The following is a 5,232-nucleotide window of genomic DNA, read 5'->3' on the forward strand; positions in this document are numbered from 1 at the left end:
ACTGGACTCAATGAAGCAACAAACTTCCACATCTATACTTGAGTACCTGCCCATTTCCCATGGTAGGGGAAACATCAGCAGCAAGGGTGAGATATCAAACTATATAAATAGGATCATGATAAATCATATATTAGGTAAAGAATATAAATGAATCACCACATCACACAACATCAATATAAACAGCACAAAGAACATCATCAATGAATAGTCATGATATCAACATATAAACATATTCAACAAGTCATCATATAAGCGTCATTATCAATATATACGCATTTTCAACAAGTCAACATATAAGCGTCTACATCATCATATAAGCATCGCAATGCATAATCAACAACTCCAACCAACAACAACGGACAACGACTCAAATGCGACTCAACTGTGCATATGCATTTGGTACCAATCGGAGCTTCAGCTCCCGTCACCAATTGCCCAATTCAGAGGCACAAGGCATAAGCCTTCGTCACTAGTTTGCCAATCCAGGCCGTCACAGAGTATGCATATGAAATGTGACTCGACAAACAAGACAATACATCTTACTCATCACAATCACATATCGTCACGAGGCATAAGCCTATATCACAATCAATTACCATCTATACGAGGTAATTCACGTCACCATAATATTTCATCTTCATTTAGTCACAACATCATCATCACAAATATATACAACATCACATATTACAAATCATCACAAAACATCGTCATGTTTCGACACATCATCGCAATTATACAACTTCGCATATAAACAAGTCATTACATATATATCCTCATGCTTCGGCATATCACAACAAACATACAACTTCGTGTGTTAACAAAATCATCACAAACATACAATTCGCATATCACCAAGATTATTACAATTATCATCAGGTTTCGGCACATCGACACAATTACTCAATTTCACATATTAACAAAATCATCCAAATCAAACCACAATTTTCGATCAATTCATAAGATAATCTCAACATGCTAATTTATCAAGTAAACCGAATCAACTTCCAATTATCAACTAATTCAATTAGACATAATATTATTTATCAAGACAACATCATTGGCATAGCAATATATTATTCTCAACATAAATATTCAACCAAATCGCGATTACGGTCAAATTCTCAAGATACCGTAATTTACCGATAAACTGAATAATTTATCCAAGTCTAAATATATTCCAATTAATTAGAATTATTGAAATTAATTCTACTATTAATTAAATTAACCAATTAATAATCATATTATATTAATTCCAATTCAATATTCTATTTTCAATTCATTTTTTCAATTTACTAATATCTTAATATTTCTACTATCTCCATTAATATAATAAAATGATACTAAGTTCTTACCCATTATTTTATTACTTATTCCTTTAATTGTATTCTAATACACTAGTACTTCATATTAGAACATGGTAATTAAGATATAATGGAATGATCTGGGTCCCATATCATGAACACAGCGCCGCTGACAGTCCCCTAAGGGGTGCCGCGCGTCCCCAGCCTCAAGTGGCTGTCTCCCTTACATTCATATCAGCATTCATTTAAATTTTCATACTTTTTCCATTTGATACTTCAATTCATACTACCACTATATTATCTTTTTATCTCTCCATTATATACTATTATATATATAGAAAGGATGGAAACATGATGAAAACAAAAGGGTTATTATTCCATCTAACTAATTCAATTTCTAAGTCTTTGAAAAAGAAATCAATGAACAGCAAAAGCATATATACTATGTGGTAGATTTCACGGAACAGTTTCTACTAATAATTGTTCTGCAGCAAGTGTCCTAATGCAGCAATTGTTTTGAAATTCATTTGTAATTTTGAATGTAGCAACTAAAATAAATACCCCACAACACAACAATTTCACACAATACAATAACAATCTACACCCTAAACCCATATAAAATTCATCATATTCCCATTTAGGTAGAAAGAATCCCCCTTACCTTAGATTGAGTGCAGCTTTAAGGAATTTCAATCGAAAATTGAAGAAAAATCACACTTTGGAGCAACACTTTAGGTCTCCTTCTTCTCTTCTTCACAACCCTAACTCCTCTTTCCTTTTTCTCTTTTTTTTTTTCTTTTTCCTCGGCTACTCTCACATTCTCTCTTTTCCAAAATGACAAAAATTACCCACTACTTAACTACCACTTTCTAATGGGCCTAACAAAATATACCCCTTAATACTTAGAGATGTCATTATTTAAGCCCAATATCTTTTCTATACTTAATGTAAAAATAATACTTCCACTTAAATGCCATTAAAATAAAATCCGATTATTTTAATATACCGATTATTACTCAATGCCTCATATTTCCGGTCTAATCTTAATTACTCGGAAAATTCCCAAAACGCTAAACATCAACTCATTAATATTTTTAATACTAAAAATATTAAAATCTTCGATTAAATGTCGATCCGCTATCCCGAACTAATACCGACTAAATCGTCTCAAAATACGAAAACTTCACTAAACACTCCGAACGTCTAGATTAAGCGAATTATTGAATTTTCGGGCGTTACAACTCTCCCCCACTTAGAATATTTTCGTCCTCGAAAATCAACTTAACAACACTACCGCAACCAAGTCTCGTATCCAATTCTCAAATATCCAAATCGCGTTTGGTAACACTTCAATCACTACTTCTTCGGCACAACAACGACTCCACAAGAACACAAACACATTACTATTCTTACCAGATTCACAATAATCTACGACCTAATGCAGCATCCTGGCTCATCGCACTTATTCCAATAGTCTATCAATCCAAACATCAAGATAACTCCACTTCACAGTCTTCTAACATATCGTCTTTCACTTCTTACAAGTCGTATAACAACAGTGCAATCCAATGCTTCCGCTGCGCAACTCTGATAATTCTTCTTTAAGTCACTGCTTTGTTAAAACTCCGTCAACTATATGGTTCACAAATTTTCAATCCAACGCAGACTTTCCTTAATACTCATTTTCACATCGTTGTTTCACTGTTACTTCCAAATCTTTACCTTGCGACATTCGCTTGTACAATACTCACTACTCTGAATTGTTCATTTCGTCAAACTCTTACTCAACCACTCCTCTTATCAAGTTACACAAATTGGTGAGCGACTACCTTCGCGACGTAACATCAATACTCTTTCTCTACTATTAAGATAGCAAGACAGATCTATGACATTCAGTACGATTGTTATCTACCATTAACAATGGATTGAGGGTGATCAGTTCCCCAATTTGTCAATTAGTATTCGACAACCATAGTGAAGTATAAACCGTCGTTACTTCGTAATAGCGTCATCTCCGAATTTTCACTCAAATCCATTAACACGTCATAATCCAATGATTCATCTTGGGTTTTTCACAACTCCCGCAACCTCCTACTCGTTCGATCTTGTTGATAAGACACCGACGTTCAAACAGATTACAAAATCCGCCTCGTAGTCACTTAGCATCACACAATCGTCAAACGTCTTTCCATCTCCAAAATTACTTCTATACTCGTACTTCACAATTCATCTCATTATCTTTCCGACGCTTCAAATGGAGCTCAAATTGGATATCCGGAACTCAGGTTATGAATTTTTAAAGTTTCACAATGATTCTGAATTTTCTGCGACTTGCTTACGGAGATCCTACTCCGAAACTCAATTTTTTTTTTCCGACTCAAACACATCCCAAACAGCCTCTAACATAAATCCTTATAACTCGAGAGATGCATTCTTTCATCGAAATTTCAGTCTTGATATCACGGAGACAATAATTCTTTTTACAAGCTACGTGCGTCCTCGAGTTTCCAACTTAAACTCACGATTCACAACTCCAAGCATCGACCACATCAGACAGTTACGTATGCAAGTCCAACATAAAGTCCACTGCAACTTCATTACTCTATCACTTTTCAAACATCGGCATTTCACACAAAGGTTACCCGCATCGACAACTTCACAGTCCTCCATCATGTTGAACATCGCAGCTCTCTAAATTCCGTCTCTCAAAATCATTCTTAACTTCACGTCGTTTTCGAATCCAGATAACCTCCAAAACTCTCAACAACGCTTGCATCGACGCTTGTCGACAACATACCAGACTATCTCTTACAACAGAAACCCCTTCGAGAAGCAAGGCTTCTCCCCCACTTATCGTCAAACCAATTCCTGAAATCAAAACAAATAAGTACCAACGGTGCTTCACACACATGTTGCGTACTACAGGATAAAACACTGACAGCATTCAACTGTCTTACAAACTCAACAGACTCGACAACTTGGCCGAACAGACCGACCTGCTCTGATACCACTAATGTAACACCCCAAATTCTACCCAAAATTATAATGCGGAAAAATATCAGAGTATTAAAAAAATTTCAAACAACACATTGGAGTATCACATATCAACTTAGAACTTCAACTTGTATTTCATTCAACAATGATACATAACATTTGAATTAAGAGTTTGAAATCTTGAAAACATCTTTTCAATGTCTTCATCATCCTCCATCTTGAAGGCTTCATACTTCTGGATTAAAGCTAGAGCTTTAGTCTCCTTGACTTGAGCATTTCCTTCATGAGTCATTTTCAAGGACTCATATATGTCATAGGCCGTTTCCCTGTTAGATATCTTCTCATACTCAGCATGAGAGATAGCATTCAGCAAAACAGTTCTGCATTTATGATGATTCCTGAAAAGCTTTTTCTGATCATCATTCATTTCTTGCCTTGTCAGCTTTACGCCTCTGGCATTCACTGGATGTTTGTAACCATCCATCAGAAGATCCCATAGATCACCATCTAGACCAAGAAAGTAACTTTCCAGTTTATCTTTCCAGTATTCAAAGTTTTCACCATCAAATACCGGCGGTCTAGTATAACCATTGTTACCGTTGTATTGCTCAGCAGAGCCAGATGTAGATGCAGGTGTAGACTTTTCACTTTCATCAACCATCTTTTACTGAAGCGTTTTTCTCTTCCTGAATCTTTTCTAAACACGGTTAAGTGCTTGCACCTTAGAACCGGCGCTCTGATACCAATTGAAGGATAGAAAAACACTTAGAAAGGGGGGGTTTGAATAAGTGTAGCTTTAAAAACTTGACAGATAAAAATAAATTGCACAGTTATTTTTATCCTGGTTCGTTGTTAACTAAACTACTCCAGTCCACCCCCGCAGAGATGATTTACCTCAACTGAGGATTTAATCCACTAATCGCACGGATTACAATGG

This window comes from Vicia villosa, linkage group LG1 (assembly GCF_029867415.1).
Source record: "Vicia villosa cultivar HV-30 ecotype Madison, WI linkage group LG1, Vvil1.0, whole genome shotgun sequence".
In the NCBI taxonomy this organism is placed as follows: domain Eukaryota; kingdom Viridiplantae; phylum Streptophyta; class Magnoliopsida; order Fabales; family Fabaceae; genus Vicia; species Vicia villosa.